Source organism: Lonchura striata, chromosome 14 (genome assembly GCF_050655825.1).
Source record: "Lonchura striata isolate lonStrDom1 chromosome 14, ASM5065582v1, whole genome shotgun sequence".
Lineage (NCBI taxonomy): Eukaryota > Metazoa > Chordata > Aves > Passeriformes > Estrildidae > Lonchura > Lonchura striata.
In genome coordinates, this window is record NC_140716.1 from 16,246,750 (window position 1) to 16,272,601 (window position 25,852).

The 25,852-nt window shown below is 45.1% G+C and overlaps 1 protein-coding gene across 15 annotated transcripts in view; it reads left to right on the plus strand.

Moving 5' to 3' along the window:
- The first annotated feature begins 16,846 nt into the window (after positions 1–16,846).
- TBC1D24 (TBC1 domain family member 24) overlaps positions 16,847–25,852 on the plus strand; it is a 46,352-nt gene continuing 37,346 nt past the window's right edge. For 8 of the 15 annotated variants that reach the window (XM_085591791.1, XM_085591799.1, XM_085591797.1 and 5 more), the window contains exon 1: positions 16,847–16,961. The gene's annotated coding sequence lies outside the window, so the exon portion shown is untranslated. Of the gene's footprint in view, positions 16,962–20,759; positions 20,814–20,986; positions 21,049–25,852 lie in introns of those variants that run through there. The other 7 variants (XM_085591796.1, XM_085591800.1, XM_085591804.1 and 4 more) reach the window with 5 other exon arrangements.

The window sequence follows — 25,852 nt, forward strand, 5'->3', positions numbered from 1 at the left end:
GATGGGGCAGAAGGGCAATAGATGGTTACAGAGGGGTGGAAACATCAGAACCATAGAATATCATGAGTTGCAAAGGGAACCACAAGGGTCATCAAGTCCAACTCTTGGCCCTGCACAGGACAACCTCAAGAATCTCACTAGGTGCCATGAGAAGAACTGCGAAAGGGAGACTGGCAGTGTGATTGGCCATGACAGAAAACAAGAAGCCAGAAAGAGTATTTTTTGTAACGCAAACATAAGGTCTTTCAGCTCTTCATCTTTGCTACCTCCGAGGGTATTACATTAGGGGGTCAGCTGCAATGTGACATTAGGGCTTCTTTAATTAAGATTGAGAAGTATGACACAGTCCAAAGAAAGAGCTGCTGTACCCAAACTGAAGGACCCAGAAACATATTTCAGCATCAGTATTTTGTAGGAATCAAATTACATCATAGCTCCACAGGATAACAGTCATCCATCCCACTCAATGCCAAAGTCAGTCAGGCAGCAGGAGCTGAGCTGTCAGCCACTGTCCTGGACTTACAGTGCTATACCACTGCCTTTAGCAAGACCTCAAGGTGCTGGGCAGATGTTTGCAGAGCATCAGACATGTGGAGATTATGTGCCTGGGAGCTCTGCCAGGCTCCTCCTTCAGGTTCAGAGGAGGTCACAGCCTGCCCAGTTGTTCATGGTCTCTTTATTCTGGCTCCCTTTTAAAATGTTTGCAGTTCTTTGTCTAGAAACCCCTTTGTTGCTCTCAGCAATTTTTCTTCCTAGTTCAACAATAACAGTAACTTTATATTGTTCTGTTTATCTTTCAAAGGATAGTTTGCCTGGTTCTCCTTATCTATTCTGTTCTTCTTAAAGAGCCTTGAATCACATCAGAGCAGCAACTCCACTCCCCATTTTTGTGGTTCAGAATGTGTTGTCTGTGCTAAGCCATCACTCACACCAGCTGCAGACTCTTTGACCTGCCCTCTTCCTTGCTGAGTTTTGTGGTAAGGAAAAGCCTGGAAAGAAACTGTGACATGCTCCAATCCTGCTGACCAGACATAATTTATTGACACATGGTGAAGAACCAAAGCATGAAGCTTTGTCAGAGGAGGCTTTGCTCAAATACTAAGGTTCTTCATCTACAGGATGATCGGGCACTGGAACAGGTTCCCCAAGCAGTGGTCACATCCCCAGGCTTCTCAGAGTTCAAGAAATATTTGGACAAGGTTCTCAGGCACATGGTGAGATTCTTGAGGTTGTCCTGTGCAGGGCCAGGAATTGGACTCGATCTTCATAGGACCCTTCCAACTCAGCAGTTCCTAAGATTCTATGATTCTGCTGTGCTGCAGAGGGAGACTGACCCCCAACTTTTACGTTTGTACCACAAACTAGAGTCTCAAGCTGTGAGCAAAATCAGACCAAAAACTACTTGGGTCACCTCTCCCAGCATCTTCATCCTCCTGCTTGTTGAAGTCCAGTGGGAAGGACCTCTCTGGAGCAAGCTCACTCTATCAGGGCCAGCATACTCACTTTAAAAGGCCCCAGCACCTGAGAACATGACTGGTCTTACTTCTGTGTCCCCACTGTGTCAGCAGGTCTTGCTCTCTATTGGCAGAAGCCCAAGATCAGGCATTTCTTCACCCAGTTTTCTCCTCTGGTTGCCTGTTCCTTGAAATCCTGGTGCAGCACAATCTGCCATTTCAGGCCAGCTGTTGCATATGAAGATCTCTCACCTGGTTCCAAAGGCACAGAATGAGTTTGCCCCAACAAAAGATCCTATGCAGCTACCAGGAAGTATGACCTCTCCAATGTTTTTGGTAACAAGCAATCCCATAGGGAATAGTAGAGCTGGCTCCTTCAGCCTTGTTTCCAGTGGAAATAAAACCTAAGGAATCATGCTGTTTGTGTTTGTTCATCCATCTCCAACAGTTCAGAACCCATCAGCAAATTTCACCCTATCAGACTGAGCTATCAAGAAGCCAATGGTCTGACTCGACCTGTAACATGGGTCAAGTTTGCAGTTTACCAGTTGCATAGGAGGAGCCCATACAGAAAGCTGCTGTGAGAGCTCAACTTCTATCAGACACCAGAAAAGAGTACACAGAGTTTCCCCAAACACCTACTCATGCAGAATCTTTAGGCAGGACTCACACTTTCCAGAACACTAGAGGATCCACCAGAGAAAAGAGAGTCCTGGGAGGTGAGGTTTCCTTGAATAGGCTGCCCAGGCTTGCTGCCTCTGGTTTTGCACTGAGGATGTCACCACCATAAAACAGGAAGTTTAACACTGATAAACAGAATGACCAAGAACACGTGTACCTGATGGGCAGAAGCAGCCCCCCCAACATTGTGAGACCAGCAGCCCAAAATGTCAGGCAGCATCGACCACGGCTAGGCCCAAGAACAGCATAAGGGTCATGATTTTCCTACCCGTCCAGATGAGTTTCAAAGATAATGGTGGTTTTTCTCCAGGCTTCACCAAACACTCAGAACATAATCCAGGGGAAACAATTGATGTCAGTGACTGATGTGTCCACTACAGTGCTCAAGCTGGTCATAGGAGGAAGCACAAAAATAATACAATTTCACTGTTTATCTAACACCAGCTAAAGGCAAAATCAACAAACAGTCTTTGTTTCTCTCAGGAGACAGAAAGCTGACAGCCCCAGCCTATCCTCAACATACAAGGGACACATTGACTTTGGCAGCGCTGACTGCTGCATGCTGTCATATCAATAAACATACTCATACAGATATCCAGAGGAGGTGAAGAGCTGTGGAATATGGAGAGGAGCACTGTTTCCTAAAAAAAGACAAGGGAGAGAGAAAAATCAGTCTTATTAATAAAACCTCACTTTATGATATGCCCATGAATAAAGAAAAGTAGGAACACTGATGGGGAAGGCTGTCCCAGATACACTCCAGAAGACACAGTATTGCCTGTACTGCTGTACAGCTGGGACCAGCTAAGGAGATGGTGATGCTGTTGCTTTCCTGTGTGCTTCCAAGAACACCTTTACCTCACCACACAGGGTGAACCACTGAGGTTGCTCCTCTCTGAGAACACAGTCCCCATGTGCCAGTTTGCATGGAGAGAGAAGAAGCTCTGTGCCAGGCTGTGGCTGGAGAACTAACATGGAGCAGGGCTCCTTCAAGCCCACACCTCCTCTCATATCCAGGTCCTTTCCCACCTCACTGCAGAGAGGCAAGCCCTTAGGCTGATGCAGTAGCTCACATGTGACAATGCTGTGATTACATCCTGGTGCTGCTGTTACTGTGGGAAACCTACAAACATAAAACCATGGCTCAGGGTGCAAATTTAACTCACTGAGGTGTGACTAGTCTAACACAGTCCCTTCAGCTGCTTACTTAGAGAAGGAATGTTTGTTTCCACCATCTTCAAAGAAAGAGAGCTGCCTGAAATGGAAGCAAGAAGCAAACAAGTAGTGCAGTCAGCAGAAAATGCCAGGCCTTCAGTGCTGAAATGCATATCACAGCACAGGATAGACGACAGCTTGTGAAATGCCCTTTGACTACCAGCTGTGCCCTCAGAGGTATCATCTGGTTGTCCCTACTCTCGCTGAGAGTGCAGTCTAAGCCATTAAAAAGGACATTAAACATTATGAGTACCAGTATCAAAAAAGTGTTGAATATCTGCCTTTTTCATGCCCTTTGTTTCTAGATCCTCTGCCCCAGTATACAGCAAGCCCACACTTTTCCATAGCCTTTATTTTGCGTCTGGCATAGTTGAAAGAGGCCCCTCTTGGTGTCTTTCATGTCTGCTGGCCCCAGCACTTTGGCTTTGCTCATGTCATTCCTGAAAGTTCAGGCAATGCCTCAATACCCACTGCAGGCAACCTGTCCCTGTGTACACTCTTGGATTCCCCACCAAACATTACTCTTACCTCAAGGAAGCTGGTCCTTGTACAAGATGCTGCTATTTCAGGGGATCCAGGGTGAAAAGGAAGGTAAAGTTTCAGTCCATTCTATCCATGGGGAATCAAAAGTGAAATTCCACTCTTCCCAAAACATCTAAAATGTGCATAGAGTATAGGCCCATTTTAAGAGCAACAATGCCCCCTGCCTGTCTCCACTTCTGCACTCTCCTCTCTCCACTCCTGCTCCCATTCCTTTGAATTTTCTACTTACAAATCAGTTGATTTAGATCCGTCCCTTTTGTCATAACACAGCTACAACTGTGTTACGATTCCAGGTTTAGGGGAAATGGATCTTTCTGGACTGAATTCTGTTTCAACATGGTGTAGAATAAGTGTGGCTTTACTGAAGTCTCTGCTCTTCAGCCTGAACCAGTACTTGGTCAAGGATGACACATCCTCAGGAGCACGCAGAAACTCAGTTCCTTCTTTTTTCAGCTTCATATTCTACACTAGTAACTCCATCCTGCCCTCTCCTTTCGACTCCATCACCTTTTCCAAATTCTCACTCTGCCAGAGAGAAGATACTGCCAAGATCCTGCCACTGACCTCACTAGAGTGCTCCACACCTTCTTGCTCTCTAAGGGTAGAGCCATGTCTGGACTCTGCTTTCTCCAAGTGGGGAACAAAAATAAAGATGGAGAAGAGGCAGGTTCTGGTGTCCAAGGAGGTCTGTTGAGCTGGAAAGGGTTTATGGAGTGAGGGGAGACATGACCTGGGGTCCCACAGGGAGCTAGCTGGCTGAGTACCCTCAGAAGAGGACAAGGAGAGCCTGAATCTGGAGCAGATCATTGAGGCTCCATGGAGCAGAGCAGGAGAGTTGCCAAAACTACTCTCTGGACAGACACGGAGTTGCTGTAGGATCACAGACATCCCTGACGCAGAGGAAACCAGGCACTGGGAACCTGGAACAACAGACTGAGAAGCACAGCAAGGGAAGAGATTGGGGTGATGAGTCAGAGGCTGAGCACAAACACAGGAACCGGCTATCACACAGTAACCGGTTACTGCATGTCAGCCTTATGGTCCATGTGCATTTGCTTAGTCCGTGCAAATAAGGTCACTTCAGCTTAGTGCGGTTCTGTCACATTGGCCAAGTTGAACTGACTTGCAAGAGCCATGGATTAGTTGTGTGCATACTCAGCTGCCCCCCACTGCCAGCTGAGGTACAGCAGTGTATTCTCTGACAATTTGTCCAGTCTGTCCAAACTGCCAGTTTCAGAACAGCTTCATTGGTGGGACAGGGGAAGCTCAAGAAAAAGCACCTGGAATACAGTAAGATAGCTGTGGAATACAGTAAGATAGCTAGGAAGGTCACACAAACAAGGTGGCAAGTGGGGTTATGCTGGAACACAGTGAGGACACAACCCATCTTGGGTATGCCTTCTCCAGGACCACAGCCTCCCATGTTCCTCTCCTAGGTTGAAGCCTACTGGGCTTGGATGGCTGCTTGACAGAATTGCCTTGTTAGGAGGTTTCGCAATCAGCTCCCTGTGACTGTATTAGGCAGCCTGCATCATCTGTTTTGACTTTGCTGGATTTGTCTGTGTTCAATATATTTCTCGCAAGGGTCCCAGTTCAGCCTTCATTGACGTCAATGGGAGTTGATCCATTCCCTTCAGTGAGAGCAAGAGCTGTCCCTTGGTGCTTGTATCTCAGCTGTTCCATTTCAATGCCCAGCTCTACATACCCTCCTATCTTTCCCATCCCTTCCACATGACTGGTGGCTCTATGCTCTTCCTTCTGGCTGAACAGCAGACCCTGTCCCTAACTCTCTCCTGTTCCCTGAAACGGTTTTCCACCACAAATCTTGATTTTTTTCAGCACCTTCAGAATCTGATTTCCTCATCTGAACCCTCAGCAATGTTCCCATTTCCTAATCCTTGACAAAGCAGGTTTTGTTGGTTGGCCTCTCCACCTGGCAATGTCCTCCTTCTACAGCATAGTCATCCAGCTGGACAGTAAGGAAGGCTTTCCCTTCAGTTAGGTTTATTTCTGCATTAGCTCAAGGGTAAGTTCCAATCCTAACTTAGATCTCTGTGTGGGTGATTATCAAAGAGGAAAGCTGAACAGTCACAGGAGTCTGAGAATCTGGTTTCAACACCACACTCTGTTAAGGATTCCCACTGAAATTTTGGATAAGTAATTTAAATTCTTCACTCCCTCCTGTAAAACTGGGAATCATGCTCCCCCTTCTACAGTGTTTTTTGATGCTGAGATGTCCCCACAGGACTTTTGAGACCACTACTAAAGCTCATGCAGAGAACTTTATATCTCCAAGCCTTTCTGAATTAGCACCATCTAAGGCACTTCAAAAATTAACAAACAAAAATACAAAATATTTGCTGATCACCCACTAGATAAACCTTTCACCATATCCTTGGACCATCAGATAAGAGGCAAGATAGCACATGCCATGCATGCATTGTTTCCAGCCTTTTCCTACAGCATTTATTCCAGTGATGCTGTACTCGAGGCTCCATGGCGTGACTCACTGCAGCCTTGCTTACGTTTACACATTCATCCTGAAGCCAAACTGTCTGTTTGATTTATGTTATCCTAAGGAAGATCTTGAGTTAATGGCAATAAATTTCTTCTTTAGAGAATACCCATCTCGTGGCAGAAGCAAAAAGACAAGGAAAGAGGGAACCACGGGAATTCTTCTTTCACATCCCAGCTGGGCTTGGCTGGAGCTGGCTCCAATTATGCTGGTGGAGCCCCGCACAGCATGCACTTCTGAGGCTGCCACAATGACTCCCAGTGCCAGAGATGTGCTCTCAGGCAAAGTGGGAAGCAGATGGGCCAAACACAGCACCCCCAGCTTGCGCGGCAGGCACGGTTTGAGAGAAGGGGATTGTTTTTATCAATCAAGATATTCTGCTGGAAGGGGAAGGTTTCCTGTGGGCTTCGGCAGCAAGGAGGGAATGGCAAAACACTCAAAGTGCAGTTAGCTACAGTTCCAGGGAAACGTTTTCAAGATGTGGTTTGTCACACTGATATGCAATCCCAGAGAATTCAGCCTTGGGAGCAACCCTATATCCCACCAGATAGAGAGATGAGAAGGAGGAGAAACAACTCTTCAAGGCTGATGGTGTCCAGGATACTCCTGAACTTCATCTCCCTGAGGATATGCTGAGGCCTGTCAACTTTGTAATAGGGAAAGCCACTCAGACTGAGGCGGTCATTCCCAGCTCCCATCTCACAGGCAAATCCTGGGGAATGAACAAAGGCCATCTACCTCTGCATTCCCTCAGAACTTCACCTGCACAACACCTGTACCAGAAAATAGGCAGGGAATGGGGACATCCAAAGACATTGCTGCCAGACTAAGAAAGAACCAAGGATGTAAGGAAGGTAAAGGAGGAAGGATGGAAAAGGTGAACATGAGCTGCCAGAGCCTCACTCAGGTGGCAGCTGGGCAGAAATGGCAGTGAATCCATTATTTACGAGGAGTAAAGTGCTGCACAGCACAGCTGTGCCTGGACTACCTTCACGAACACCACAGCCTGCCAAGCTCCTAATAAAACCCAACACAGATTGACTTGGGTTCTCATGCTGCTCCAGAGCAACAGCTTCCCCCTCCCTCTTGGGCCCACATGCACTGTGAAGCAAGTGCTTCCCAAGCATCTCACCACATCAGGGTCTCCAGGGCTTCCCCACAAACCTCTACAGCCAAGCAGAGCAGCCCAGGAGCAGTGGGCCCATGCCCTCACTGCTTAACTTGTCCTCTGCAGCCCCACCTTGCCACACAAGTCTCCCCACTCTGAGCAGGGACGAAGTACGCCCACAGTCTGTTGTTGTTGGTTTTGGCTCAGCAGTAGCAGGCTGCTTCCAGCAAGAATGGTATGAATAATTGCCCAATTAACTGGAGGAACTTCCAGATGTGTGTTTGCTTTCATACCCATCCAGCTCCCCTCAATCCCACGTGCCTAACGCCGTGAAACGTGGTGGGGGTGGGAGAGCCATGGCTCTGCGAACTCATGCAGCAGTGTGGGCAGGGCTTGCTCACTGCCTGGCTCAGCTCCCCTTTCCATCCTCACCTCCCTCTCACTCTTTAAATGGGGAAATGGTCTTTTTAATTACCCTTGGGAGAATGAAATTTGCCCCGCCTGCCAGAGCTTGGCTACAAATGCCAAAAGCCGAGAAAGCAGAGAAGAAAGCCAATCCCATGTTATGATTTTTTTCAGGTGCACATACAGTGAACTCTCTTAAGACAGGTTGCCATTTTTTGCCATTTCCCCCCACCTTTTCCCAGTGAATAATCTCACACCCAGCAGAGGTATATTGTCAGCTAAACTGCTTTCACCCTGCAGGACACTGAGAAACCTTTCAAGATTGTTGCTTGTTTTCAGCATGATCCAGCACCACCCATCTGCTTCTCACCATCTGAGAAAGGGGGGCTCTTTCTGGAATCCAGGTAGAGATTTGACCTGGGTATGGGGTGTCTGGAACTCAGTCAACAGAACAAGGCTTAAAGTTGACTCAGACCCCAAGGACAATTTGAGCCTCCCACCAGTCCTCCCTCACAAAAAAAGTGAAAGGGGGGATTTCATCTCTGATTTTAGCACCCAGTTTGGCACCTAAATATCTAAGCTCCAGTGAGAAAATGCAGAATCAGCTCCAGCGCAACCTGCTCCACCCAATAGTGCTTAAGACAAAATAAGCTGATTCACTCACGGGAGGTTTCAGTCTCTCCCCACTGCACAGGACAGATGAAGCTCAGAGGACAGAATTATACCAGATGGCAAACTTCTACATAGCTACTGTTCGGGGAAATAAATGCAATCCAAAACACATATTCTATCCAACCACAACAGGAATAAAGCCACTCCAGCTCAAGGCATTCTCCCAGACCAAACCCTCAGCCTTAAGACCCTTTGGACAAGATATCCAGAAATAACAGCAGCTAGAGATGATGACTCTGGAAGTAGCATTAGGTTGGTATTGTGGGCTTCACACATCTCCTTATGTCACCCAGCTCCCAAGGCTTTATCTTGCAAACCTTCAGACAACAAGTAGCAAAGAGAGCATCCAGGACTCAAGCCCAGCCAGAACATCTCCTTTAGCTCCAGCACATGGATGCACACATGGCACTATTGAAGCAGAGGGCTACAGAGACCTGCTTCTCACCCAGCAGCTGGCAAAGCCTGAACCAAAGAAGGAGGACAAACTGCCATGTGATCCTTCCCCACAGTTTACAGAGAGCCTGTCTCACTGCAGGCCAAGCAAATGCTCCTTGTAACTGAGCAGCTTCAGGGAAGGTGTGCTCCTGAAACTGGGAAATAGTTTGGATGATCTCTGCTCCCATCCTTTGAAACACAACAAGTGGACAAGGCGGACAGCCAAGCTCCAAATACCTCTGAAAGATGAACGATGGTGTTTTCCTGAGGGGAGCTTAAGAGTCAACATTAACTTTTCAGTTATCAGCAAATAGCCCAGCGTAAAAAACTCTTTCCCATGCCAAATTTCCATACCACTTATCTCAAAACTGGGATATAAAGTCTCATTTCTCATAAATCTCTCTTCAGTCACTGAAAAAGTCACTGCTGCCAGGACTATCCCTTTCCCCTTATATTGCTATTCAAATCTCACCCACCAACAGCAATGACAATTTATTTGTCCCCTTCTCTCCACAGCACAGTTTCAGCTCAAATCCAGACATGGAGATCTAAATGATCAAGTTGTTTCCTTCAGACAGGGGATGAACCTGGTTGCTAGAGGACAGCTGTCCTGCTGTAATGTCTGCCTTTCACAGCTCCTGTGCTTGACCTGCTGCACATGAGGCAGATGCTGCAGACCCTCCCATGAGAGAACAGGGACTTGAAGCCAGGGGACAAAAGAGGAGGTGACACTTGTATGAGGAACACGAGGAAGGCAGGTTCTGAGATCCTGCCTAAGGGATAAGATTGTACAGGACTAAAAGCAATAAAGATAGGGAATTCAATAAATTTCCCAAGGGAGAAACTGTGTGCTTCCTAAGGACAGAAAAACCTTGCATCTGTTCTGAGCACTGGTGTCTCAACCCACTAACATCAGCAAAGCAGGGTGCTGAGCCTACTGCCCACAGTGCTCCTGTCAGAAGTCAGAGGAAGCCTTTAGACTGTGCTGTATTTTGCAAGGGTGGAACAACTGGCTTCTCCTCCACAGCCATTGCTCTCCCCACCACCCCACAGAACTCAAAGAGCATGGCACTTTACCAAGCATATGTCATAAATTACAGTCCCGTGCTGATAATAAGTCAGGTAATAGCAACACTTTTTTGTCCTGCCAACTGCAGAAAAGGTGGTAAAGGGGAGGGAGGAAGGTGGGGGGAGACGTCTATTAGCACCAAGCTGGATTTTACATGCGATAGAAAGTGTTTGTTCAGCTGGAAGTGAGAAGGGTCCTCAAGCAAAGAGCACACATTAATGAAAACAGAGTTTGCAGAGGGGTGAGGGGCACCAGCACAGAGTAGCAATTCATGCTCCAGCAGAGGTATGAAGGCTGCAAGGACCAGGCCTGGATCAGAGCACCACCAAGCCTGCTTTTCCTCCAGCTGTATTTCACACCTTCTGGGAACACTAATTGCAGGTTCTGCTTTACCTTAGAGGAAAACAGGCAGGCATGAGAGCACCCAGTGCCATGGATTTTGGTGTAAAGCCCTCTTGAGAGCTAAGCTTGACCTGGTTGTTTGGCTGGGACAGACAGGATCCCTCTCCAGGCAGAGGCTGTCTGGGCACCATATTCTCTTATCCTTCACCCAGGGAGGTTCAGCCTGTTCTCAGGTCTCTAAAAAATAGATCCATGGGATCACAGCTGGGTTTTGAACTTACTTGTCCAGCCACCTTTGCTGTGAACTCTGCAGGTCCCTCACTGCTGTCGCTTGATCACACCATGAGGTAAATACACCAGAGACCCTGAAGACCCAGAGCCAGCAGCCCAGACAGAGACATAATACCATGAGGGATGCCAATTCAAAAAGAAGTTCCTGCTTTGCCTGATGAAAGCCAATGAACCTTCTGCGAAAAGGCAATGCTGTGTTTGAGCTGCTGCAGCAGAGTGCAGGAGAAAGAAAGAGATCAAGCCAACATCAAAGACAACACAGGGCATAAATTAAGCAACATTTAGTTATCTATCCATGTCTGTAGCACGTGACTGACTAACAGTCCCTGGAGCTTATAAAATACACATGCACTTGGAATAAACCAAACTCCTTCAGAATCACCTTCCCAGGAAAAACCCTTGGATTATGAATCCTTTGCTAAGATTCTGCAGGTCATTAGGCAGGCACCATATAGGGGGAGGCAAACTGTCATGTGCAAGATCCTTCTGCTATGAACTCTCCTCCTCCAAACTCAAGAATTGGTAAGAGTGCTCCAAAGATGCCCAATAGCCAGAGGCTATTGGCACTGTGGACTGCACCCTACCAGGTATGGAACACCACAGCAGCACCTGCAGCCAAAGCTGGATTCTAACAAGCAACATCCCACTCTGGAATACCTGGTGCAATATGCTGGGAATGTACTACACCATCACTGCAGTTTCTTCGTGGTGGGGGGGGGGGGGGGGGGCAATTAAAGTAATCCTAAAGGGAAACTGCTAATTCCTTTCTCACAAACCCCCTCTCCAGACCAACAGGATCACCCAGTACCAGAAGACGACCTTTCACATTCATGGTACAATGTGACTGCTCACCCCTAAAAGACAGGAGGTGCCATAGTTGGAGAAAAGGACCAAGAAACAGGAAAAGCTGGCTGCAACCCATCCAGTCAGAACATGTCCATGGAGTACTTCTTGCAGTCACAGATAAATACTAGGCTGCCTTCATGACCACATTCCTTTTGTGTCACTAAAAAAAATCCACCAGCACTCTCCCAGTTTTGGGACCATCGGCATCACCTTCATTGCCAGGAGTAACATCAGCAGATCATCTAGAGGGGCAAAACCATATCCAGCTGCTGGAAGTGGAAGAGAAGTGATCCATACCACCGAGCAAACCACTCATTAAGATGCTGGCACGTAATAGGAAAAGGATTTGCTTAATTATCCCCTAGTAATTCCCAGTTTTACCCACAGGAGGGCAGACTTTGCCGAGGCTTATCAGCTTCCTATGCAAGCAGCCCAGGACAAACCCCATTGCTGCGGGACCAGCAAAGCCACTGTTTTACTAGCTCAGCTTAGGTTTTGGCCTAAGACCCTTCTGTGCTCCCTGGCATTCTCTGATGATCCTTCAGCTGCTCCTCTGCCCACCTTACCAGCGCAAATCTCCTCTTCAAGGCTGTTGGACACACATGAGGATAGATCTCATGTGATGATGGATCATTCTGTCCAATTAGCCATTCTTCACTTCCTTTTCTTTTCTTGCTTTCATGTTTCCCCATCCATCTTTCCAGACCCCCCACTACCCCTATCAAAAAGCCTCCATTACATCCAGTAATGTCTAGTCCATAACTCCAGCCTGGTTTCATAAGAAAATGTGAGATATATAACCATACATACCAGAGAAATTTCTGTTCCTGTAGGTTCTGGAAAATGTATGTTCAGGGGTAAGAGTAGTCCCACATAAAGGAATGGTTCAATATGAGCTCACTTGTTCTTGTTCTTCAGAGAATAGAGAGAGAAGCCACCATCAAGGCACAAACCCAAAGGTCACAGGCTTCACCCAACACTGCACTTGCAGAACTACTTTATTTCATGCTTCATGAAAGTGCTTCAAAACTCTGGGAACTAGTGATATATAAACAAAGATCTTTCTTTCATCCCTCAAAAGCCTCCATAGACTCACTGCCCTCCATGCCCAGGGGCTCACTGGGTCTTTCTCTTTATTTGAACCTCTGCAGGGTTTAGGTCTCAGCCTTGGCATTCCTTGGCTTCTGTAAAGCTGTCAGCAATTAACATCTCCGTCCAGGAAGAGGAGTAGATGCATTCAAACATGTTTTCCACCAGCCATCAGCTAGCTACTCAAGTAAGGTCTTCACCCTCTCTCTTACAGTCACATACAGTCCAAAAGCCTGAACACAGGTTGGTGATTACTCATATAGCCATGCAGGCTCCAAAGTCTTACAGCACAGAGCATCCACTCTACCCATATCATCTGCCATTTTCACCATAAATCCACAGATTGCCGTCTCCTTTTATCGTGCATTCACACAGGCATCTCTCTTGAAAGATTTCCCCACATGGATCTTATCTCTTTCTCCTTGAACTTTATCCCCCTACTGCACCCTGAGTATGAGAATTAGGTAAAACCACCAGGCAATGCAGATGCTTTAGTCACCATTATACTCCTAAATTATCTCTCAACAATGCACCACTGAGCATCAGGACAGAAGTTTGAAGAGATCCTTCAATTATTCCTACTTTCAGAACACTGAGAACAGCCGTCTGTCTAAACAGTATGTTCAGCTCCAATAATGGTTCACATTTCAGGACAGAAACACAGTGAGTCTGGTCCCTCTCCCTGTGCCTGCTCTTACTTTTCCAAAGCCTGTCAATCCCCAGCTTGTTTTCCCCCATGTGAACACATTGTCTCTGCTGCAGTTTCCTGGGAGGGACACGAGAATAACAGTACTACTTTACCTCAGAGGGGCACCATGAGCCCAAGTATGCAAAATACGTCTCACATATTATAGTCAAAGGATCTATAAATGCTGAAGACATTTCATCTTCATGCTGAAGATGAAAGCTTTCCATCCTCCTGCAAAATCTTAGCAAATGCTGCCCACACTTATCTCTGTCCTCACACCTCTCCATTTACTTTCATCCTCTTTTAAACCTGCTTTCCTTGCTAGCTCAGCTTCATTTAGCACAAGGAACATAATGTGGAAGTGTCCTCTAGGACCCTGCAGAATCAAACACAAATGAATATAAAATAATGTATTATATTTCCAATTTATATTTGGATAAACAAATAATTTCTTGTCACAGCTTCTGGAAATGGCTCTCATGCTCCATGACAAGTCTACTGCTGTCCACAGTAGCATTAGCCAGTCACAAGGAAGCCTTAAAGGAAGCACATTACAAGGACTGCTTACTGCTTCCCCCAGTTTGGAGCTTAGGTCTGTTTTGGCGCAGTGAGACAGCCCTGCCTGACCACCGGCAGAGGTAGAGGCACAGCACTGCCCAAGACCCCACTGACCATTTATCACAGCACAGTGGCCGCTGTGTCTGCAGGACTTAAGAGGGGTCTCTAAGAAAGGTGAGGACAGGCTTTTCAGCAGGGCCTGTAGTGACAGGAAAAGCGGGGATGGTTTTAAACTGAAAGAGGGAAGATTTAGAGCAGGTATTAGGAAAAGGTTTATACAGTGAGCGTGATGAGGCCCTGGCACAGGTTGCCCAGAGAAGCTGTGGCTGCTCTATCCCTAGAAGTGTTCAAGACCAGGTTGGACAGGGCTTGGAGCAATCTGGTCTAATGGAAGATGTCCCTGCCTATGGCACGGGGTAGGGGGTTGGACTGGATGGGCTTTGAGGTCCCTTCCAACCCAAACCTAGGATTTTATCTTGCCTCTCTGCCCAGGAGCTTTAAGGTAAATACAGAACACCCTCTTAAAACCTTGTTTAAAATGCAGCTGCAAATGGCTTCAAGTCCTCTGTGTATTTTGTGTTTCATTATCATATTTAGTACTTTCCTTGTGGTCCTTTGTGGTTTCCTGTAGATTGTAAACCTTCCAGGTAAGGGATTTGTTATCTCTTTGGCAAGATCCAGCCGTACCAAGCTGTGTACATATACAACACCATATAAAAGATTAGTGCTTTATTGGCCACTGAAGCATTGCTAGTTAATAATCTTTAATGTGGCAGTTATTTATCCAGTCATAAACAGGGCACTGCTGCCAAGCCAAGTCAAATAAACACTATGGAAATCCTTCATCTTTAAAATTAACCAATTTCTGTCCTGGCCATTGTAGGCTTTGCAAAAATAAAAGAACAAACATATTGTTACTGAGCACAAAAGTAGCCAGATTTTTAAAGCTTTCCTAAACAATTGTTTCTAACATCTGCACTGAGCTTTTCCCAGGCTCCAGGGCAGAAGCACAGCCCAAGTTCTCCTCACACAACACTGCTGTCTGTGGGATAATGACTAAGGAGCCAAGCAAGGGCTGAGGCTTAATATCTACAGTGTATGCTATGTACTCCCTGTGCTATCTCTGCAGATGGAGAGCTGCATAGCTGATGTCAGGAAAGGCCCTGAAGGAGCAAGTTCTGTGAAGATGCAATGATCATGCTCTTACTCTGAAGAATGAAGCAAATGAGAACAAAGTTGTATGACCAGAACTTTGAAGGATGGTAACAAAAAAACAAACCAAACATACAAAAAAAAAAAAAAAAAACCTCAACAAACCCTACATATGCTAATCACTTTCATTAAGTACCTTAGTCCCACATATATTACAATATTATGTTGCTCTCTGCTTAGATTATGCTATAGGTGAAAAAGGAGCAGGGGGATAAGATTGGCTGTATATAAGGAGCGTAAAAATTTTACCTAGTTAGGAGAAAGACCCAAAAGGACATCAGAAACAGTTGATGGGCTACTAGTCTCCTCTCCCTCCTCCCAAGCATTCATTGTAAGCTTCTACATAAAATTATTATGATTATTATTACCTGGGCCAACACTATACTATTGCTACTGTTAGAACTCTATCACAGCTAGATCCATCTAGGGCAATTCCAAATCTATATTTCATAGACTCTTAAATGGGCTGGGTTGGAAGGGATTTTAGAGCCCATCCAGTTCCAACTCTGCCATGGGCATGGGCACCTTCCACTGTCCCAGTGTTCCAAGCCCTATCCAGCCTGGCCTTGGATACTTCCAGGGATCCGGGACAGCCACAGCTGCTCTGGGAAATCTGCGCCAGGACTTCAACATCCTCTGAGTAAAGAATTTCTTCTAAAACCTAATTAAAACATACTACCTTACAGTTATTCCCCCTTTCCATTCCCCCTTGCATTTCTTCCACTTCAATAAACCACACTATTCATGAATCTGTGACAGTGAAAGTTCTTATTGAACATTACCTGACACTGTGTTGAACATACCCTGTTTGAGAACCTGTCCTTGTAGAAGTTCCTACTGAACACAACCACTTATAGTGCCAGGCTGCTTATAATAAGAGATTAAGCCCAGCTACCCTCACCCTCTCTGATCTCTAACAACCAGCTGGCTCACAAGGGGTTTCTTCTCCACCAAATTTTATACTCTTATCACAACACTGCCCCAACCACCCTGTCTGTCCCACACTAGTCCTCATAGCTCCTATCACACCTCACACTCCCTATATTTTAGGCTGCACATCCCTCACAGCCCTTCACTGCGACACCTCACAGCCTCCCGTTCCTCCAAAGCTCCCATCAGCTCTCCCAGCCCCTCACAGCCCTCCATCAGCCCTCACAGCCCTCCATCACCTCTCACAGCCCTCACAGCCCTCCATCAGCTCTCCCACTAACCCTAACACATCAGCCCTCACAGGACTCCATCAGCTCTCCCAGCCCCTCACAGCCCTCCATCAGCCCTCACAGCCCTCCATCACCTCTCACAGCTCTCACAGCCCTCCATCAGACCTCACAGCCCTCCATCAGCTCTCACAGCCCCTCACAGCCCTCCATCAGCCCTCACAGCCCTCCATCACCTCTCACAGCCCCTCACAGCCCTCCATCAGCCCTCACAGCCCTCCATCAGCTCTCCCACTAACCCTAACCCATCAGCTCTCACAGCCCTCCATCAGCCCTCACAGCTCTCACAGCTCTCCATCAGCTCTCACAGCCCTCCATCAGCCCTCACAGCCCTCCATCAGCTCTCCCACTAACCCTAACCCATCAGCTCTCACAGCCCTCCATCAGCTCTCACAGCCCTCCATCAGCCCTCACAGCCCTCCATCAGCTCTCCCACTAACCCTGACCCACAGCCCTCACAGCCCCTCACAGCCCCAGGGCCGGGGACGCTCCGCGCGCGCCCGCCCGGCCCAGCAGGACCGCGTGCGCGCGCCCGTCCCACCGCAGCCGCGCCCTCTGCGCAGGCGCGGGGCCGCTCGCGCCCCCGGTCCCGCCGGACGCGGCCCGGAGCGGCGGAGAGCGGTGAGGGCGAGCGCGGCTCCGGGAGCCGACCGAGGGGGGATGGAGTTCGGTGTCGGGCGGTGGCATCGCAGCAGCGTAACGGCAGCATACTCCGGCGAGGGGCCGGGAGGGACCCGGAGGGGGCTGGCTCCGAGACCGGCCTTCGTCGGGCCCCCATGTCCGGGCCGCTGGCTGTGCTCGTGCGAGACCAGCAGCTGCGGGGGAGGCTCGGGCGTGGCCCAGCCGCCGTGTCTGTCCGTGGGCTCCAGAACCCAGGGCGGAACCTCCGGGGCTGTCGGTGACCGGAGAGCGGGCGCTGGTCCGTGCGGCGAGCCGGCCGTGGGGGCTCTGGGTTTTGCGCTTGGGGGCTGGCGCGGTGTGTGGAGAGGCTGAAGGTGTTTAAATGGGTTGTGCGAGCCTCGGGTGCCCGTCAGTGCCTCAGAGGATCTTCTGACCGCTGGTGACGCTCGCCCCAGCACGCACAGTCTGCGCCTCTGCTGCCAGCCCACCCCCGCAGCGGGGCAGGGGATCTTCACGGGGAGAGCTCTCTAAGCCCAGCACTTGGGTTCTGCAGCCTCTGACTAAAATGTTCTTTCTATAATGAAAGTAGAATTTTGTTGGGAGTTTGTTTTCACATTAGTCTTTCCGGCCCATACTTCAGTGAAAGTTGCTGCTGGACTATTGGGGCTGGCACACTGTTTGCCACCAAACTCAAATTTAGAGTGCTGGCTGGAACCTGCCAAAATGCTCCCCGGCCTCTCTGGGCCTGTGAACAAGCGAGCAATCGCCGGGTAGATGGATGTAGTATCTCAGCTGATTGCGGCCCCAGGGCGGCAGGAGGGATGACACCTTTCAGGTGCTGTGTACTTGTGATGAGAGGAAAGTGCGACCTTCTCCTTTGAACTATATTATCTCAATCCTTATGTTTTTATGTCCAATTCCTACAAGAAACTGGAGCATCTGAAAGCTTTTCTGGCTTAGAGGAAATCCAAGTAGGATTTTCAGAGCATCCAGGTGTACCCAGAGCACAGAAATAACATGGATCATATTTAGGGCACTGTATTACCAGAACAGGGAATTCCCTCTTGTTAGAATTTCCTTCCTTCGGTACTCATTAGCTGTTAGAGTGTTGCAAAAGACTTCTCCAAGATAGTTACTCAGGAACAGCAATGATAACTCGAGTTCAAGGATTCCAACAATATTTTATGGTAGCTTTTTCTTCCTTCCAAGCAATACATGCTACTTATATCCTTTGTAATTTTCAAAACAGCTGTGGATAGTATTGCACAATAATTAGCTGTTGGGAATCCTTGTACTGAAAGTCTTTTCTGTCATTAATATTTGAAAGAAAGTTTACAGGCGTGTTCCCACGGCCAGAAATTTTAACTCAAAGAAAAACAGCTTTCTCACTGGTTTTTTTGGGTTGGTTTGTTTGTTTTCTTTTGTTTGGGGTTTTTTGGTGGTGGGGGGGATTTTGTGGGTTTTGTTTTCTTCTTTGTTTCTGGGGCTGGTTGGTTTGTTTGTTTGGGGTTTTTGGTTTTTTTTTTGTGGTTTTGGTTTTTTTTTTTTTTTTTTTGCTGTTAATGATTAAGTGCTGCCAAGTAAATGTTTCTAGCAGGCTGTTTGTGGATCCATCACATATTTAAGTAGCTCTGCTCTTCCCAGCTCACTCCTTTTGTTGTGATCTTTGTTTTCTCCCCTTGGTTGTATTTGCTTATTTGTTCTGTTAATCTGAAATCTTTAAGGGCCTCCATCCTCTGATCCCTCTGTTATTTGGACTGTTAAGAAAAATGGGAAAAGAAGTTATCCCTGTACTAAAATAACTGTCTGTATATTTAAGGAAAGCAAACCAGTCCACACTGCAGGGGTGTCTCACCATCTCCAATACCAAGGTTATTGCAATCTGACAATGCATTGTTTAGGCATTATGGTTGCCTTGTATTGTATGCATTTGTTTAGGTCGTAAGTGCCTTTGCTTTAGTGCTGAAGCCACATACAGCCAGTGACAAGCACATTATTGATAACATACCATAACTTAGGTCCTTGCTGTTCTTCTGGCTCTGTAGAATTCCCCCTGCCCTCCTTGCTAGGTTGGAGAGGCAGCTGGAACAGCTGCTATTGGGCTGTGTGGCTGCATGCTCAGGCACAGTGTGTTACCACTTAAAATTGATAAACTGTGTTAGTGGTCCAAAAGAAAAGTAGCTCCTTTTGTTCTGTCTGTACACCCTTGAATCAGAACTAAAGAACTACAATTTCTCTCAAATTCATTTGAGGATGCCTTTATTTTCAGGTTTATGTGCAATAGTCTGACACAATTCAACGGAGTGTGTTGGTGGGTGCAGTAGGTTTTGTTGCAGAAATAGCGTTCATGAGCTATTTCCTGCTTTGGTACTTGACCAGTCACCTGATACAAAAATAGATCTTATTGCACTATAATTAATGATTGACTGGCTTGGAGTCCACATGTGTTGGTGGGAATATGTGCTGGTGAGGTCCTGTTCTGGACTCAAATGTTTTAAAATCTCTGATGTTAATATATGGAAGTGCTCGTATCTGTGGTGCTCACATTCTTAGGCTTTAACATAACTCATTTGTTCTTCTGCTTAAACTTCTGCAGTTAGAGAACAATTGCCTGAATTTTCAGAAATGTTGCAAAAGACTATTAGCTGTTGATTCCCACTGTCTTGGGAAAGAGACTCAGGAGAAACCTAGGAGACTGCCAATGTCTGCGTTAAGGAGTGTGCTGAATGAATCTTGGGGTATAGGTAGCTATGTCAGCACAGAACCACAGAGTGGTTTGGCTTGGAATGGCCCTTAAGGCTCATCTCATTACACCCCCTGCCATGTCCAGGGACACCTTCCCACTTTCCACTGTCCCAAGTTGCTCCAAGCCCCATCCAGCCTCGCCTTAAACACTTCCAGGGATGCAGGGGCAGCGACAGCTTCTCTGTGTCTGCCAGGGCCTCACTACCTTCACAGATATTCTTCCCAATATCTAATCTAAACTTACTCTCTGTCAGTGTAAAACTCTTTCTCCCTCTCCTGATTATGTTGTCAAATAAGTGTAATTTAGGTGTAGCTGTCAAAATTCACCACTTCATTATTTTGTTATTTTTTTAATGGGGAAAACCACTTAAACGAGAAATAAATTGTACACAAGTGCAAGTGTAGTGACTATGCTTCAGAAAACCTGTACTGTGTTATTGTCAACTCTGCTACGCTGACCATCAACATTTTGAAAAGAAAAATAAAGTTCAGATTAGTTTGAATTTTTCTACCTAATAGGACAAAGGCCAGATACCAACTCTCAGCAAATCAGCTATTCTAACTCCATAATCCACTGCATATCATCAGAGTATAGTTGGGTTTGTTTCAGAACTGGTGATCCAAACACTGCAGTGGGAATTCCAAAATCATGTATCTATGCAGCAGGTACCTGCTAGACCCTGGAAGAGAAACACTTTTCAGAGATTGCCTATTTCATGCAGACTTTATACATCCTGTAGAGAATAGGGGGAGCTAAAAGTATTTGTGACACAGCTGCCACAAGTAGTAATCCTGCTTGTGATTTTAGAGACTGAAATGAGTTGTTGATGCTGCAAGCACTTAAATTATGTGGTTTTTTAGCTGTTCTCTTTGGTGAGGGTATTTGTCACCTTGTTTTCTCTAGTTTCAGGAATGAAAATTGGAAGCTGTGCATGCAGATAGCTTTTTTTTAAGGTGTGGAGGTCAGTGGTGCACCTAATGTATATCAGTGTTGCCCAGTGCACTATTTTAAAAAGTCTAATTTTTACAGATTATTTTTCACCTCACAAACAGGCCCAAGCGAAGGGATTAAGTTATAAGAAGATCTGTACAGTCACAAGTTCTAAGGTAAGGGTTAATAAAGGCACTTCAGTCTGAGTGATGGAGGAGTTTTGGGATTCTTTTTGTTTAATAGTTTTGGTTTGTAATATCTTTATAAAGAAAATGTTTGTTTTCTAATCTGGATGTGGAGACAGGATTCCTGCTCCTGGTTTACATTTCAATATGCTTGTATCCTCCAGGTGAGAGACTTGGAATTCATTGGCTAGTGCAGTGCCACTGGAGAGAGGAGTAGATATGTCAGGTGTGTAAATCCCTTCAAATTTGTTCAGAGCAAGTACATGGGTACAGAGCGCCCTCAACAGCAAAGCTTCCTGTAAAACCTGTGCCCTGACCCTGAACTCTATGACAGGGCCAGTCACCCAAAGTTCTCTCCCCAGAAAGACTAGAATATTAGCAGTATACACTAATAGTAAGGTTATAAACTTGGCAACCAGTCTGTTGTGATTTTGAAATCACAAAGTAATGCAGGACTAGTGTGGGATTTCACACTCATCAGTTTTTCATTATGAGGTGCTGTTTCTGTACCTTTGCTGCTTCTCAGGAGTGTTTCTTGCTACTCTTTTAATAGATAATATGTTTAGAAAGATGACAGAAATAAGTACCAAAATAAAGCAATGTGTTGTTCAGTTCTCCAAAATTGAGCTGTTGGCTGAGCTTAGGTTCTCCTTTGCTTGTAAAGTGTAGTTGGTGTCTGAGTATCTCCCCTGTGTAGGGTAATCTACACTTCATTTCAGGAAAGGGTAATCTATTACAGGGCATACCAGATTATTGAAGCTTTTATTCTAAGCAACATCAGAAGAAAGGAAAAAAATCTGTAGAGTTTTGCAGAGCTGGAAGAAAATAAAATTCTGAGTAAAATGACAGTTTAAACTCTAATTTTTATATGCTCATCTTACTGTAAATTGGCTTTTGCTTTCTGAGAGAAAACTGCTGTGCCCTTATACTTAGTGTACTTATACTTAGTGTAGGCAATCATGAAATAGTCTGAGATAATGAGGTTTCCCTACCCTGTTTTTAGCTGCTGGCTAAAATTATGGAGCGCAGATCTCCCCTGGAATAAAAAAGTTGTAGGGATAACTGCTGGCAGGAATAAAGTGTACATCTCCATTTGCTTACTACACATACAAGAAGCATGTTTAATGATTTCCATAGATTCAGCATAGATTAAGGATTTGTGTGCTCAATTACATCGGGTTACTGCTGTATCCACATGTTTCCCAATTTAGATACCTCTTAAGCTCTCCAGCACTGCCCATTAAGGCTTTGTGTGTTCATGTGTTGTACTGAGGAGGTCTTAAACCACTATAAACATGTATTATATCAGTTAATTTTATGGAAGAATTGAACTGGCATAAGTATCCACACTGATACTTGAATTATTTTGACTAAATTGTCTTTTTGTTTTGTTTTAAAGATGATATGGGGAATTGGAACATTGGCTGGTTTCCTTAACAGACTTTAAATGGCACCTTTCATATTTTGAACCTTTCTCAAGAGAGAATGTCCAGCAGTCATCTGTGTGGTTGTATTTTTGATAAATAGGAATATTGTGGGGAAAATTATTCTGAGCATTAGTTTTTAAAAATGGTATTTATATTTGTTATATGGTATATATACAATATATTGCCATGCACTGGGAAAGGCTTCTTGACAAATGTCTCTCCTAGGGATGCCCTTTCCTGGTATCTCAGATTGTATCTTCCACTTGTAAAAATCTACCTGTGTTTCCATTCATGCTGTGAGCTGCTGTTCTGGACCTGAAAAAACTCTAAATGTAAAGGAAATAACACATGGCTGCATGTCCCTCTAAAGTACATGTTCCTGCACCTTCAGGTTTAGATAAGAGGAAAATGAATAAATCAGTGTTTGACAGAAACCAATGCAGACACTGTGTCTATGAGGAGAACATATCATCAACAGATATTTAAATATGGTTTTTTGCCAGTTCTATGGAGTTGATTGTACTTCCAAGCAGAAAGGATATAAAGTGAGATGTTACGGGAAAGTTAAAATAATAAGACCAAAGATTGTATCTTCAGAGTCAGAGGTTGCTGTTGAGGGGACACATGTTTGTAGTTATTTCTGATTTTGCATCCAAGGGAAGACAGATAACTAGCAGAACATGAAGGATGTTTTCAGCCTTACAGTTTGGAAGAACCAGAAGGAAAATGTTGTCAGAAAATTGTATTGATTTTTTGCACTACTTTAAGAAATACCTTTTTTATAATGGATCATTTTTAATGCATCATGTAAGATAGTTTTGCAGGTTAAGTGCAGTTTTCTTTTGGTCTGAAGGGGAAAAAGGTAGGAATTACCCTCTCTTTAGTTTTGCTGGTTGTTTCTTGAGTGTTTTTATGATGTAGGCAGGAGGGAAAGTTACTGACCTATGGCTTTGTTAACATTTGCCTCCAGTATCCTCTTACAATGCTCTTCTCTTTAGCCTTTTTGAACCTTTGTGGAGCCATTAGCCATTTCTTTCCTCTTACATTTTTTCAACAAAATGTGTTGTGTTTTTCCCCAGACTTTTATCTTATTTGGTTCTGTGTGTGCCTTTGTGGTATCTTACTGCTCACAGCACCCACAGGGACTGGACATCAGAAGTGCTTGTGTCATCCCAGCCCAGAGATGGGAAGGAGGGCAGACTTTGTGTTGAAGTGCTACCAGTTATGAGATATATTTAAATTAGATATTAGGAAGAAAATCTTTACTCAGAGGATGGCGAGGCCCCGGCTCAGGGTGCCGGGAGAGGCTGTGGCTGCCTCATCACTGGAAGTGTCCAAGGCCAGGCTGGATGGTACTTGGAGCAATTGGGATAGTGAAAGGTGTCCTTGTCCATGGCAGAGTGTGGAATGAGGTGATCTTTAAGGTCTCTTCTGACCCAAACTGTTCCATAATTCTATGACATACACATTCTCCTAAATATAAGCAACTATCACTTACATGCCCAGCAATGAAGAACTGCTGTGTCTGAATGTGTGTCTGTACTTCAGACTGTAATAAAGTGCACAACAAATTAATTACAGATAATTTAGACTGTTTAAGAATGTGGTAGTATGTTCCTAAGAAAGAAAACATGAGAAATCATCTAAATGCCTAGTAGTATTTGCCCTGTAGAGTGCTCTGATATCAGGTCTTTATCAGTTACTTGGGAAATTGAGAGGTTTTTAGACTTTGTCCTAAAAGCATATCAAAAACCCACCAGGAAGCATCTAATAATCTGCTATCACACTATTGCTAAACTTGTAATAGAACATTGTGAGGAATTTTATCGTGGCACCCAGCTTGTGAGTACAGAGTGCCCAGGGCACATCCTAGAGATCGAACTGCATTTAACCACATTAAAGCAATCCATCGGGCTCTGTGTACTCTGCTGGAAGGGATCGTTACTGCACAATGCAGCCACTCGCTCCCAGACACTCTGCATGAGATGAACTGGTTGCTTTCTAATGCTAAATGGAGTGTTTCATTCAAGCTCTGAAACACATCCGCCCTAGGGAGGGGTGGCAAAGTCACCGAGGCTGTACAACTGTGCTTCTGATCAGGAGGTGTTTGGATGCAAGGGGAACAGTGGTGTCCAGTCTAGTTCCCAGATCCATGTAGCAGAGATGTCACGGTGTGCTGCTGTAAGTCCAGGATTGTGAAAGCTGCAGGATGCACTGAAATACTGGGGGAGGAGAGGGAAGCTGCCTTTCAGCTGTCTTTTGTTCTGCAGTTACTGCTACCTTGCTGTGTTGCTTTGTGCTTCTGTCAGACTTCCCTTTGTGAAGCAAACATCTCAGAGGTGATTGAGTATCCCTCAAGGATGGAATTCATCTCAGACTTTTGGGGTTAATTTCCTCTTACTGGGAAAAGGACTAGTAGCAAGCAGTCTTGAGGAAGCAGTTCTTTTTATCTCTTCATGTACCTTCTGCATGGATTCACTAACCTAGTTTCACAAGGTTATGAAAACTAATAAATTTGAGTGTTTTCCATGTCTACAACACTGGTCAGAAATATAAACAGAAATATAAACACCAAATAATACACTGCAGGTCTGAAGGATTACATTACTCTTGATTTGAAGGGCAGCAAAAGGAAATATTTGCTTAAAAATATTTACCAAATTTAGTGTAACTGCTTATGCACAAGATGAAAAATGTAATTTTCAAACTTTGGTAGTTCCTATTATAGAGGAACTACACTAGATTTAAACGAAGTGGTTTAATCTTTTAAACTCTAGGCAGATTTTCAGAACAAAAAGTTGCAAGAATACATAAATGGAATGGGGAACCAGGAGCTACTGATTAATTACTGCTTGGGTTTTTAGGGCACTCTCTTATGTTTATTAAAAGCAATATCAAATAATGTGATCTCAGGCTTTAGCCAAAATTGGAATTGTTTTTCAAGAAATCTAGATTCTGAATATTTCATTATTGTAGAGTATTTCACGTACTCGCTATTTGAAAGAAATACTTACTCTCTGAGTTAGTTGTAATTCAGATATTTCAGTTTGAAAGTTCCTGCATTTTGTAAAGAAAAACAAACCCCTTTAATAATAAAATAATTAAAGTGGCTCTCAGCCATGTTATCTTTAGTAAAATTGCAATCTTATATTCCCCATACTAAAAATAAGTAATAATTAAAATCTTTTTTCCTAATGTGTTTTTAGACACTTTTATAGAATTTTTCTTTGTAGACAGTAGGAATTTGCCTGTCACACTTAGTTTCACTGCTGTTTTATACAGATTCAGACAGTTTTCAGCAGTCTTCTGAAGGTAGGCCAAAAGACAATGGGAAGAGCTAAGGGAATGAAATAGAAAATGTGGCTAGAATAGCAAGCTAAATATTTCCTGAAAATTTCAGTCACTGACTTAAAATCATGCAAACTGCTATGGTCTTTGCTTGGGTTTGAATTGTAATGATTGCTTGCCTGCTTCAGAGTTTAAACTTGATCTTGAAAAAGCTTTTGCCTGTACTGCAGCCATTGTTGGCAGATTCTCAGTATGCATTTTTCTAGTTCTACTTCTCACTTGTGTTCTTGCTTTTTTTTTTTTTTTTTTTTTTTT